The sequence below is a fragment of the Schistocerca gregaria genome, chromosome 3, assembly GCF_023897955.1.
Source record: "Schistocerca gregaria isolate iqSchGreg1 chromosome 3, iqSchGreg1.2, whole genome shotgun sequence".
NCBI classification, from domain to species: domain Eukaryota; kingdom Metazoa; phylum Arthropoda; class Insecta; order Orthoptera; family Acrididae; genus Schistocerca; species Schistocerca gregaria.
Window position 1 is genome coordinate 412586838 of NC_064922.1, and position 14631 is coordinate 412601468.

The following is a 14631-nucleotide window of genomic DNA, read 5'->3' on the forward strand; positions in this document are numbered from 1 at the left end:
TCATCCCGTAACTTATATATTAAAATATAATGTTTTGTATTATTAATACATTAAACATCCACTTCTACTTCAAGCGAGGCCTGTGGGAAACATGGACCATGGTATATATGTCACAGCATGTTGCATTACAAATATGGGCCCGTATTTCTCATAGTCCTCAATTTTAAGTATGGGTGTGTGATTTATTTTTATTTATATATTTAACAAAACTCTTCAGTATCTTGGACCATAAATTTTCTCAAGAGCAGGCATTGGTTCTAGAGAAAACAGTGACTGTTAAAATAAAGTTTGTAGGACAGCCAACACAAATCACAATCGTTATTTTTTATTGGCAAGTTTCACACAATGTAATGAGAGCATTGTCAGAAACTGTGGAATTTACACTGTGTAATTCACATAGTGTTTGGAATTTACACTTCGGAATTTACAAACTCTCAAAATACAGTATCTTATATTGATATAAATGAGCATATTCGTTAACAGCGTGACAAATTATTTTCAAAGTGGATCCATCTGTAGTAGTTTCTGAGACAATTGGAATAATCCACGTAAATCAAATTTGTTCATTTGATAAATTTTTTGAGTTCTCTTGTTTTCTACAACATTTACAAATTTTTCCAATTTGTTTAGCAAAGAGCCTTGGAAGAATTAGAAATTTTTAGTAGAAAAAACATGAAGCATGCAAATTTATTAAATGGACAAAACAGTTTAGCGAAGGCCCTTTGCAAAATGTAATGGGAGAATTAGAAGTTTCGTTAGAAATAAATGAAATGTACAGAATTTATTAAATCAACAAAACAAATTTTATTTACATGGATTCTTCCAATTTTCGACAAAGTACTAGAGATGAGCAGTCAAGACATAACCTTAACTATGTTCCATTTTATTCTTACAGAAATATTCTCAAAAATGTATTTTTAAATGTTTAGTTTACTTCTAGAGATGTATTAAAAAAAGATGTATATGGAGTCAACACGGAAATGCCCTATTTTCAATCTGCTCTCATCACAAAATTAAATGAAGTAGATTATAACCTTCTCGGAAATAAATTGTTGAAAACAAAGTTTTAAAAAATTACAATGTCAAAGTAAAACACCTCCATGTGAGCCAGTGCGAAGACATGAAGAATGTTTAGTCTGTACTTGAAACCTCTCGAATCTGCTGAAACGTGCCGAAGGGGATGGTACCGATGACTTCAACAATCCAAGTGCAGAGGTCTTTGAAGGTCCTGCACTGCAGTGGTGAACATCCTGTCCTTCATGTAGCCCCAGAGTTGAAACAGGCTATAATATGAATGTTGATGCTGATTAGATTTTTGATGTACTACACGAACTATTAGTGTTCTGTGATGACCTTACTGATTTTGTATTGACTGATGTTGAGGTGGGAGCTAGTCCAACTTGGCTTACTATTGCTATTGTTCATCTTGATTGTGCATTACATTCATTGGCTACTAGTTACAAAACTTCCCACCAAGTGATGTAATTGCATACTGAACATTTGTGGTAACACATACTGAAGTTTTTACAAGAATTGATGCTTCAGGAAATTTTTAAAATTTAAAAATCTATATGTGTATGTACTCGTCAAACATATGGAATGAATATAAAATTTGTTAGTTGGTGATGTGACTGTGTGTAATAACCGAGCGAGTTGGCGCAGTGGTTAGCACACTGAACTCGCATTCGGGAGGACAACGGTTCAATCCCGTCTCCGGCCATCCTGATTTAGGTTTTCTGTGATTTCCCTAAATCGTTTCAGGCAAATGCCGGGATGGTTCCTTTGAAAGGGCACGGCTGATTTCCTTCCCCATCCTTCCCTGACCCGAGCTTGCGCTCCGTCTCTAATGACCTCGTTGTCGACGGGACATTAAACACCACTAACCTAACCTAACCTAACCTAACCTAACCTGTGTGTAATAGTATTCAAGATCTGTTTCATCAACTGCGAACTGGCATCTATGAATACCGTCATATAATATATGACTTTGCCATAACTTCTGTGCAGCATTTTATGTGGGTATGACCACTAACAAGCTGTCCATGGGAATGAATTGTCATCACGAAACAGTGGCTAAGAGCAGAGTCAACCACATAATACCAGAACACTGATGAGCACCATGCTTGATTGCATCACACCTGCACCAGCTGGATCTCTCTCCTCAATACCAACTTGTTTAATTTATGTTTTTACAACACAACTTTCAGTTCTGTAAACCTCCTGACAATGCACCCATGGTGTAGGTGTAGCATCTTTGATTATCAACAAGAGCAGAAAATAGTATTATGGGAGTAGGATTTGTTACAAAAAGGAAGGTAGGCCAGAGACTGAGCTACAGTGAACAGTACAGTGATGAGGTTGTCTTCATCAAAATTGGCAGCAAATCATTACAGACAATAATTGTTCAAGTATATATGCTGACGTGACAATCAGAAGGTGAAGAGATAGGGAAAGCTTATGGGGATATTAATGCAATTTAACTGCTTGAGCGCTGTGCATTTATATTCCCTCTCTATGCCCACACATGGTTCAACTTATGACAAGTTTGGAAAAGATATGTACAGAGTCATTTTATCCATGGGGCTGGCTTTATTGATAGATTCTAAGTTTGTCTTTCAAATGAAGCACACCTGATTCATTTGTATCAAACAAGAAAAGAAAATCATTGTCTTTGGAATGGAAACTTAATATTATCAAAGACTTTGATGCAAAAATTACAATTTGTGAACTGGCAAAGAAGGTTGATCTACCTGGATCAGTCAGAATAATTATAAGAAAAAATACTCTAAGCTGTGGAAAATGCTCAGTCTTCGAGCTTAAGTATCATTCTTAAATGTTATGGTATTATCATTCAGATGGAAACAATGGTAAATTATGGTGTGATTATGAAGTACATCTACATCTACTTCTACATCCATACTCCTCAAGCCACCTGACTGTGTGTGGCAGAGGATACCTTGAATACCGCTATCGGTTCTCTTTTCTATTCCAGTCTCGTATAGTTCGTGGAAAGAAGGATTGTCGGTATGCCTCTGTGTGGGATCTAATCTCTCTGATTTTATCCTCATGGTCTCTTCGCGAGATATACATAGGAGGGAGCAATGTACTGCTTGACTCCTCGGTGAAGGTATGTCCTCGAAACTTCAGCAAAAGCCCGTACTGAGCGTCTCTCCTGCAGAGTCTTCCACTGGAGTTTATCTATCATCTTTGTAATGCTTTCATGATTACTAAATGATCCTGTAGCGAAGCGTGCTGCTCTCCATTGGATCTTCTCTCTCTCTTTTATCAACCCTATCTGGTACGGATCCCATACCGATGAAAAATATTAAAGCAGTGGGTGAACAAGTGTACTGTAACCTACTACCTTTGTTTTCGGATTGCATTTCCTTAGGATTATTCCAATGACTCTGTCTGGCATCTGCTTTACTGACAATCAACTCTATATGGTCATTCCATTTTAAATCACTCCTAATGCATACTCCCAGATAATTTATGGAATTAACTGCTTCCAGTTGCTGACCTGCTATATTGTAGCTAAATGATAAGGGATCTTTCTTTCTATGTATTCGCAGCACATTACACTTGTCTACATTGAGATTCAATTGCCATTCCCTGCACCATGTGTCAATTTGCTGCAGTTCCTCCTGCATTTCAGTACAATTTTTCATTGTTACAACCTCTCGATATACCACAGCATCATCCGCAAAAAGCCTCAGTGAACTTCCAATGTCATCCACAAGGTCATTGATGTATATTGTGAATAGCAACGGTCCTACGACACTCCCCTACGGCACACCTGAAATCACTCTTACTTTGGAAGAATTCTCTCCATTGAGAATGACATGCTGCGTTCTGTTATCGGGGAACTCTTCAATCCAATCACACAATTGGTCTGATAGTCCATATGCTCTTACTTTGTTCATTAAATGACTGTGGGGAACCTTATCGAATGCCTTGCGAAAGTCAAGAAACACGACATCTACCTGGGAACCCGTGTCTATGGCCCTCTGAGTCTCGTGGACAAATAGCACGAGCTGGGTTTCACACGATTGTCTTTTTCAAAACCCATGCTGATTCCTACAGAGTACATTTCCAGTCTCCAGAAAAGTCATTATACTCGAACATAATACGTGTTCTAAAATTCTACAACTGATCGATGTTAGAGATATAGGTCTATAGTTCTGCACATCTGTTCGATGTCCCTTCTTGAAAACGGGGATGACCTGTGCCCCTTTCCAATCCTTTGGAACCCTACGCTCTTCTAGAGACCTACGGTACACTGCTGCAAGAAGGGGGAAGGTTCCTTCACATAGTCCGTGTAAAATTGAACTGGTATCCCATCAGGTCCAGCGGCCTTTCCTCTTTTGAGCGATTTTAATTGTTTCTCTATCCCTCTCTCGTCTATTTCGATATCTACCATTTTCTCATCTGAGCGATAATGTAGAGAAGGAACTACCGTGCAGTCTTCCTCTGTGAAACAAATTTGGAAAAAGACAATTAGTATTTCGGCCTTTAGTCTGTCATCCTCTGTTTCAGTACCATTTCAGTCACGAGTGTCTGGAGATTTTGTTTTGATCCACCTACTGCTTTTACATAAGACCAAAATTTCTTAGGATTTTCTGCGAAGTCAGTGTGTAGAACTTTACTTTTGAATTCATTGAATGCCTCTCACATAGCCCTCCTCACACTACATTTTGCTTCGCGTAATTTTTGTCTGCAAGGCTCTGGCTATGTTTTTTCACCACAAGGTCTAATATGTTATCGCCATGAGTCGGTTCTCTGTTTAACTGCTCTTGGTAGTTTACAGATAAAGCACTTAAAAAAATTTCACTGGATTCTTTGTTCCTGCCACCCGTTATGAACGTTTGAGTCTCCCAGTCTATATCCAGCAAATTAAAATCTCAACCTAGAACTATAACATGGTGGGTAAATCTACTTGAAATATTTTCCAAATTATCCTTCAGGTGCTCAGCCACAACAGCTGCTGAGCCAGGGGGCCTTAGAGACATCCAATTACCATGTCTGAGCGTGCTTTAACCGTGACCTTCACCCAAATTATTTCACATTTTGGATCTCCATCAATTTCCTTCGATACTATTGCACTTCTCATCGCTATAAACACGCATCCCCCTTCGCTGTCCAGCCTGTCTCTGCGTTATACATTCCAATATGAGTTTAGAATTTCATTACTGTTTACATGTGGTTTTAGCCAACTTTCTGTCCCTAGCACAATGTGGGCATTGTGACCATTTATTAATGAGAGCAGACCTGGGACCTTTGTATAGACGCTCCTGCAGTTTACTATTACCACATTAATATTGTTATTCCCTGTTGCATTGTGCCTACTCTTACCTTGTCGCGTCTCAGGAGGCGTCTCGTTGGGCCTAGGGAGGGAATTCTCTAACCTAAAAAACCCACATGTGCACTCCACATGTACTCCGATACCCTTGTAGCCGCTTCTTGCGTGTAGTGCACACCTGACCTATTTGAGAAATTTGCACCCCAGATCTCCGCAGAATCGTCTGAGCCTCTCGCTTAAGGCTTCCACTCGGCTCCAAACCAGACGACCGCGATCGGTTCTGGGAACGATACTACAAATAGTTAGCTCAGATTCCACCCCTCGTGCGAGGCTTTCCGCCTTCACCAACACTGCCAACCGCCTGTATGAACTGAGGATGATCTCTGAACCCAGATGGCAGGAGTCATTGGTGCCAACGTGAGCAACAATTTGCAGTCGGGTGCACCCAGTGCCCTCTATCGCATCCGGGAGGGCCTCCACATTCCACATCTAGGATGAGACCCCCCCCCCCCCCCCCCCGGCAAGCAGAGTGAACACTGGCCTCCTTCCTCGAACTTTCCGCTGTTTCCCTAAGGGGCTCCATCACCCGCCTAACGTTGGAGCTCCCAATCACTAATAAGCCCCTCCCCCCGAGTGCCTGTTCGGACCTTGCTGAACGGAGTGGTCACATGTCCACTCACAGGCAGAGTGGGCGATGCCACACGGCCAGCCTCCACATTGACCCTCCGCCTCGTGCTCCACGAACGCTGCTGAACCCGCCTCTCCCCTTGGGGAGAGGGTCGCCCAACTGCACCCGGTAACCGCAAAGATGTCTCGACAGCTGGGACAGTGGGTGAAGCATGTAACACCTGGGGTATACCATGCGACGCACCAGACTCCCCACTGCCGCTACACTCCAAGGCTGCAGCCTGAAGACGGCTGACCACGGCCATCAACATGTTCAACTGTTCGAGTATCGTGGCCAGCTGCTCCTGCATCCGTACACAGCAGTCACACATCCTATCCATCCTAAGAAATAAATTTACTGTAGAGAGTTAATCAACTTTTAACTAGACTGCTAATTCGCTAAAGGCGGCTGATAGTTGATAACCTGTGGTTACTAGACACTTCTTGTAGAAAACAATGAAAATAGCACTACCTGTCTCTGGACTGTATTCAAAACAAACACTGGCACTATGGCTGACTAAAGGGACTCTCTCTGACTGTATTCAAAACAAACACAAGATCTATGGAACACTATTACTAGCACTCAACAATTAAAGCTTCCTAAAAGCAAAAACACACAGAAGAAGAAGTGATAAGTAAGAAAAATACAGTTAATACTTAATTTAACATAGCTCGCTGCACAGCAGACGTGAAGCAGATGGCAGTTACGACGAGAGTGAAAATTTCTACTGGTTAGAACTCAGTGTGATCTGAAGCTGAACTGATTTTTGAGGGATTGAAAGAAGCAGCTGGGGAGGCGACAAGAGATTAAATGATTAAAGCTAGTGATGGTTGGTTTAGTTGATTAAGAAGTCATCGTAATTGGCAAAGTATCGCAAGAAATGGAGAGGCAGAGGCAGGGGCAGGTAGCACTGATAAAGAGACTGCATCGCTCTATCCAGAAACTCAAAAATGTGGCTGTACCAGCCAAACCATAGTCAACCTGAATATTTTAATCCTGCCAAAGGTTAGTGATGGCTGGTGAGAATGCTGCTTGTGATTGTAAATTGAAACCTCTCTTAGTTTATCCGTTCAGTAAATCTAAGAGCTTAAAAAAATACATCTGAAGTTCGGTTACCAATGACTTGGAAATTGAATGCTACAACTTGGGTGACACCCTCTGTCATGACTTCATACCTGAAGCCAAACATCATTGCCAGTTAAATTTCATTTAAAAGTGATGTTGTTGATTGACTATGCACCAGGTCATCATTCTGGGTTTTTCTTTTTTCTTTTTTTTTCCATTAATTTTGATCTGCATGTTAAAGTTGTACTTTTTCCACTGAACATAACCAGCTTCCTTCAACCATTGGACCAGGGAGTCATTAAAACAATTAAAGCTTACTACTTGAGACAATCATTTACACATCCACATGAAGCTATGAGAGTAAACAGTGAGCTCACTGTTACAGGCTTGTGGAAGCAATTGAATGTTTTGAATGCTGTGAGAAGTATTGAATGATCTCGGAACGAAATTTCACAAGAAATTTTAAATGGTATAAGGAAAAAACTGTCTCCCTTTTTTTTTCACCAGTGAAGCCCAGGGGGAATGGGTACCAGATATTTATCATATTGCTAATGTGATTGAAGAATTGCTTGATCTTGCCAGACAATTAAATTTGGAGGTGGATGGCAGTGACGTTCAAGAACTGCTGCTTTTACACAATCAGGAACTGACAATTGATTAGCTTATAGAAATCCATGAGCAAAAGCAGAACATTGAACAACCTGATTCATTAGACCCAGTTCAGTCAGAAGATCAAATGATAGCTGCAAACTTGGCAGGAGGCCTCTGTTCAATTGAGAAAGGGTTACAAATTTTAGAAAAAGTAGACTGCAAGAAAATGTGCATTTCTGCTACAAAGTGGTGAATGAAAAATTTTGCTATGAGGAAATTTTGTGTGAGAGGACATATATTTGACTCATCAGATGACATTGTTATATTACATGAAGCCTTCTGTCTCACAGTATCTTTGGTTTACCTTGTTGCAATGCATAGTACTGTGATATAATTTTATGTATTGTCAAACATTTTATTAAACATTTCACTTCTAAATTTTACTGTTTTATTTAGTCTCTGGTCCCAATCAAACATAATTTGTGCGTGTTTGTATACACAAAATTGGATTCTGACTTACACAAATTTGTCTTAACACCATTATTGCTTGTTTACACCTGTCGCTTAAGTCCATGGTATTATTCTACTCAGAAAAGGCCGGGAGATATGGGAAGATTTCAGTGATATTATGTCATGGTCAAGCAGAGATTCTGAAACCACATATGAGATTTTAAGGCATACACAGAAGCAGATACATATAGACTAATATCACAATTGAGTAATGATGACAAGTCGACTGAAGGTTAATAGAGGATTCAGGATGAATCAGTGTGCAAAGAAGTGGGATGTGGAAATACTAAGGCATGAAGAGATATGCATCAAATTCTGTGAGGCTGTAGATACTCCGATAATTATTAGCTAAGTAGGCAGTAGGCTAATTATTGCAGTATCTATAGCCTCACAGAACTTCAAGCACATCTCTTCATTCCTTAGTATTTCCACATCCCACCGCTCAGTAGGCAGTAGGCAAGATGCACCTGTCGTCCAGTGGTAGTGTCTTTGATAAGTAATCAAAATGTCCTCGGTCCTTGCTTTGAAACCTGCCACTGCTTAAATTTTGGTTAATAATCAGCATTGCCAGCCAAAAATTTCCAGCATAAGAAGGCACCCTCATTCTGCCAACAACCATGTCAGAGAGGGCAGAGGAGTGGACAGAGGTTCAGAACACACTCAATGGCATGAGGATGCAGAAGGCAATGGAAACCACTGCTTTAAAGACATGTAACATGTATCTAAAGGACATGTGGCCTGTAATTGAAAAAGTGTCTGGCAAAAGATTCCAGAATAGTCACCCATTCGGATCTCTGGAGGGGACTGCCAAGGGGGAGGTGAGCATGAGAAAAAGATTGACTAATCAACATTCTATAAGACTGGGGCATGGAATGTCAGAAGCTTGAACATGGATGGGAAACTAGAAAATCTAAAAAGGAAAATGCAAAGGCTCAGTCTAGATATAGTAGGGGTTAATGAAGTGAAACAGGAAGAAGACAAGGATTTCTGGTCAGATGACTATATGGTAATATCAACAGCAGCAAAAAAATGCTATAGCAGGAGTAGGATTCGTTATGAATAGGAAGGTAATGCAGAGAGAGTGTGTTAATGTGAACAGTTCAGTGATAGGGTTGTTCTTATCGGAATCGACAGCAAACCAGCACTGACAGTGATAGTTCAGGTATATATGCTGACATCGCAAGCTGAAGATTAAGAGATAGAGAAAGTATATGAGGATGTTGAAAGGGTAATAGAGTATGTGAAAGGAGATGAAAATCTAATAATCATGGGAGACTGGAATGCAGTTGTAGGGGAAGGAGCAGAAGAAAAGGTTACAGGAGAATATGGGCTTGGGACAAGAAATGAGAGAGGAGAAAGAGTAATTGAGTTCTGTAATAAATTTCAGCCAGTAATGGCAAATACTCTGTTCAAGAGTTACAAGAAGAGGAGGTATACTTGGAAAAGACCAGGTGGTACGGTAAGGTTTCATTAGATTACAATGTGGCAGACAAAGATTCCAAAATCAGATATTGGATTGTAAGGTGTACCCAGGAGCAGATACAGGCTCACATAGTAGTGATGAAGTGTAGGCTGAAGTTGAAGACATTATTCAGGAAGAATCAATAGGCAAAGAAGTGGGATACGGAAGTACTAAGGAATGACAAGATAAGCTTCAAGTTTTCTAATGCTATAGATACAGCAATAAGGAATAGTTCAGTAGGCAGTACAGTTGAAGAGGAATGGACATCTCTAGAAAGGGCCATTACAGAAGCTGGAAAGAAAAACATAGGTCAAAAGAAGATAACTGCAAAGAAACCGTGGGTAGGGGAAGAAATACTTCACTTGATCGATGAAACGAGGAAGTACAAAAATGTTTCAGGAAACTTAGGAACACAGAAATACTAGTCTCTGAGGAATTAAATAAATAGGAAGTGCAGAGAAGCTAAGACAAAATGACCTCATGAAAAATGTGATGAAATCGAAAACGAAATGATTGTCAGGAGGACAGACTCTGCATACAGGAAAGTCAAAGCAACTTTTGGTGTAATTAGAAGTATGGGCTGTGACATGAAGAATGCAATGGGAATTCCACTGTTAGATGGAGAGGAGAGAGTGGATAGATGGAAAGAGTACATTGAAGGCCTGTATGAAGCGGAGGACTTCTTGTCTGATGACCTGATAGAAGAAGAAAAAGAAGTCAATATGGAAGACACGAATACAGTGTTTTTACGCGTTTCAGACTAAAAAAACACAACAATTAAGTAAAATGCAGAATCGAGGAAAATGTTAAAATCCCCCAAAATATGAGCAAAAACACATGTGATTGGCAAATGTGATTAAAAATTGCAATCCTCTCTGATACTTTGTATAAAATCTGACCACATGAAGGAAATTAGGAAATTAAATATATAGTACAATGTTTATACAATAATTCGTGGTAATGAATTTCATCAGTTCTTAAAAAGAATCTCAGATGTATAAAATTAAATTGGTATGTTGGTACAAGGTAATTGAGCTATTTCCCAACGTGCTATGGCCACACATTATATGTTCAAAATATGTGTTTTTGAGAGATCATCCTTTGTGCTTACCCAGTAAAAAAGCAAAAATTGATGAACATGTTAAATTAAATGAAAAACATCACAGCAACTAAGTGGTTGAACCAAAGTGTAAATGCAGACATCTGCTTGATGACCAAATTTGTCACCATTGCTGTTATTGTTTAGTGATTTTTCTGTGAGCCTCATTTCATATGTTCACAACTATTTGTCATTTTTGACTTGATGAGAGGAACAGAGACATGAAAAAATGAATTTACTTCTCCAATTGATGTTACAAGTTCATTAGAATTTCTGTACACTGTACAAAATGTAAATTTGGAAGACAGCTCCAGTCCTACATTCTCACTTTGTGCCCTCTATCACTGCTGCCAATCTTTATAATCTACAATGTGTGGTGTGTGTGGTACAAAGTATATACAGGGTAAGTCACGTAAGACGTAACACCCCCATTATTCCTTAGGCGATTTCACGTATCGACAAGCGGTGCTTGGCGAATCATAGCCGACTATGGGGCACATACTTTGGTATACACACAATGCTCACAATGTTTACATTGACCGATATAATGAGGCAAGTACGTTTTTTAAATGGGTCGGTATACTTTTTTGCCATCATTTGAATGCTCTGGAAAAGATGCATATAGTGATGTAACGCATGTTACTATTGTGATTCAAACTTCGCTTAAAAGACGCTGGGAAATATTGTACAATTGAAGGTAGAGGCGGTCGAAAGCGGCTGCAGACTGTAAACACGCCTCGCGCGACCCGCAGGCCGAGTTGCCCTGCTCTATGCAGCATTCACGGCATACGCTACGTAGGTAAATCCTCATTGGCCCTGTTTTAAGCAAAGTTTGAATCACAATAGCAACATGTGTTACATCACTATACGTGTCTTTTCCAGAGCATTCGAATGATGGTGAAAAAAAGTATAGTGTCCCATTTAAAAAACATGTACTTGACTCATTATCTCAGTCAATATAGACATTGTGATTATTGTGCTTGTACCGACGTATGTGCCCCATAGTCCGCTACGATTCTCCGAAGACCACCTCCGGAATAAAGGGGGTCTTACATCTTACGCGACTCACCCTGTATATATGAGTAGTGTGTGTAGTTGTTGCAACTGTATCGTGTCAGATTTGAACACAAAACTCTTTAAAAATGCTCGATCACGAAACCCTTGTTGTGTGTGACATCTCTGTCATAGCACATCATCTTAACGAAAAGTATATTTTTAGCACTTCACAAAATGCTTTCAGACCTACCTGCACTTCTGTCTTTGAAGGGCCACTCCCAATCTCCACACACCCAGTAGGCGAGCTCCTTTTATGTTTGTTAGTGTGGTGTGGTGGTTGCACTGAGTATTGGGTGACTTAACAAGTCACTAGCCAAGAAGAGTTCACTAGTCAGAAATGGGTGACATTTCCTGAATTATGACCGAGCATATTCTTCGAGACTCAGTGTTTGAATTTGAAAGGCTGACAGTTACATTGTTGCTGAGTACAGTACATCAGAAATACATGCAAAAGGTTGAGGCTGAGTTATAAGTGGCACAAGAAAAGGTTGCAGCTGGGCCCCTTTGTCACATATTTGCTTAGTCTGGAACGCTTTAAGTCAAACTGTCTTTGTTTTTCCATCACTGCTGCAACCTAGCAGTAGTTGTATGATAATTACCCGGTGAAGCTAGATGTTGTAAGTTGTGTTGACAACACCAGTCAAGGATTACTTCAGCATTTCCTCTCTCACATCTCCCCTCTCCACAATGGCCTAAAATATTCCCTTAACTCAACCACTACCTGTGGTGTGAACCATCTGTCTTTTGTACTACTTATAACTCATTCAGTCACATTAAATGTCAATAGGAAGAAAAAGGGATGAAGTCTAGCAAGACGTTGAGTAAGAACCGAGAACCAAGGTAAACTTTACAAGGAAGAAATTTAAGATGCGAAATTTTTAGTATTTATCCTATGGGTTTTCACAGAGACTACAAATGTGTGGTGTAGAATCATGAAAATGGTAAAAATGGAAAATGTAAAATCAAAGTTCCACTGTAATAATATATCGCAAGTGGTATTTTTTGTGCTCTCTCCAAGGCTTTCGATTGTATAGATAATGATACTCTCTTAGAAAAACACAGGTTTTATGAATTTATTGCTTTTCACACAGATGGTTTGAACCATACTTGACAAACAAAATACAAAAGTTTGTACTGAATGATTCAGACAGTATCGAAATGTAAAAAGTTTTAATAACTGGGATAAAATCACAGGGAGTCCCAGAGGGTTCAAATTTGGGTCAAAAAGCACTTTTCTGAGCTTCTCAAACAATTAAGTTCAGCTACTTTTGCTGGTTGTACAACTGCTATTCTTGGAAACAAACGTATCAGCCTCGTGACATATTTTGCATATTTTTATTCAGTAAAGTCATACAGAGTAGTTTTTTGGGGTAACTCATCACTTAGAAAGAAAGTATTGATTACACACAAGTTAGCAGTAAGAATCATGTGTGTTCATCCATGGATGTTATGTACATACCTCTTCAAGGAACCAGGCATACATATTTTTGCTAATGAAATTACTCATAAACAATCTATCACAGTTTGAGAAAAACAAAGATGTCCAAACCTACAACACTCAAGGGAAAAATGATCTGTATTACTGTTGTTAAAGTTGGTAGTGGCTCAGAGAGGAGTTCAGTATGCAGCAATAAACATTTTTGATCATTTGTCAATAACAGAAAATGTTTCACAGATAGCAAAGCAAATATTAAATCAATTTAAAATTATTTCTCCTGGACAACTTCTGTTCCATTGATGAATTTCTACTAAAAACTGCTAGCCATAAAAAAAGACAACTAGTTTTTAAATGTAGTTTTATGAGTAGGAATAAAATGATAACGTGTTCAGTGATGTTAACACAAGTCGTGTATACATATCCTGTAAGCTGACTAATTCCACATCATAAAAGAATCATTCTGATTTGCTATGGAACATGTAATTAACTAACATAGGGGATCCAATATAGATTCAGAATTTAAAAGATTTTTGAAAGGCTTCAGATCAAATAAGTAGAATGGATAGATAACATTTCTTTGGAATTTTTGGGGAAAGTGGCAACATAGTGACTATTCACAGTGGTGTGTAGAATGTACGAGACTGGCAGTAGACCATCAGCCTTTTTGGAAAAGCATCATCCTCACAATTATGAAGATCGCAAGAGACGACAAGCAGAAGATTTTTCTCATAATCTGCTTAACAGCTCTCACATCCAAGGTGCTGAAAAGAAAAACTGGAAAGAAAATTGAAGATCAGTTAGATGACGATCAGTTTGTCTGTAGGAAAGGTAAATGCAACAGGGAGGGAGCTCTTGACGTTGCGGTGGACAGTGAAAACAGGACTGAAGAAAAATCAAGACATGTTCATAGGATTTATTGATCTGAAAAAGTGTTCAACAATGTAAAATAGTGCAAGCCATTGGAAATTAGAGAAAAATGTAGGTAAGCTATAGGGAAAGACAGGTGACATACAACATGTGCAAGAGCCAAGAGGGAACAATAAAAGTGGAAGCCCAAGAATAAAATGCTCAGATTCAAATGAGTTGTCCCCGGTGTCAATGTAATGGCTGACAAAATAGGGGGTAGAAGTGCAGTATTGTCTACTATAAATGATGTAGCCGACAGGTGCACATTTGTGTTTCACAGTTGTTTACTTCCACTTTTCACAACCCCCAGTATACACTTTCAATATGGCCAGTGTACTATTGTTTAACTTTCAATAAGCCTCACTACTCACTAATAGTTTTCAAGCAAGCATCCACATACTGCTACAATAGTTTACTATTGAACATCTACGAGCAGTAAAAACCTAACCACAAAGTCCACAGTTCTTGAAGAATAGAAAGGTACGTATGGAGCAGACACTGTCATTGTTTTAACACACGGCCCAATTGTGTAACACTT

At 39.3% G+C, this 14631-nt stretch overlaps 1 protein-coding gene across 2 annotated transcripts in view; it reads left to right on the forward strand.

The window, feature by feature from the left end:
• The window catches only part of LOC126356223 (ecto-NOX disulfide-thiol exchanger 2), a 202191-nt gene that overhangs the window by 131367 nt on the left and 56193 nt on the right, over positions 1 to 14631 (forward strand). The window lies entirely within an intron of this gene.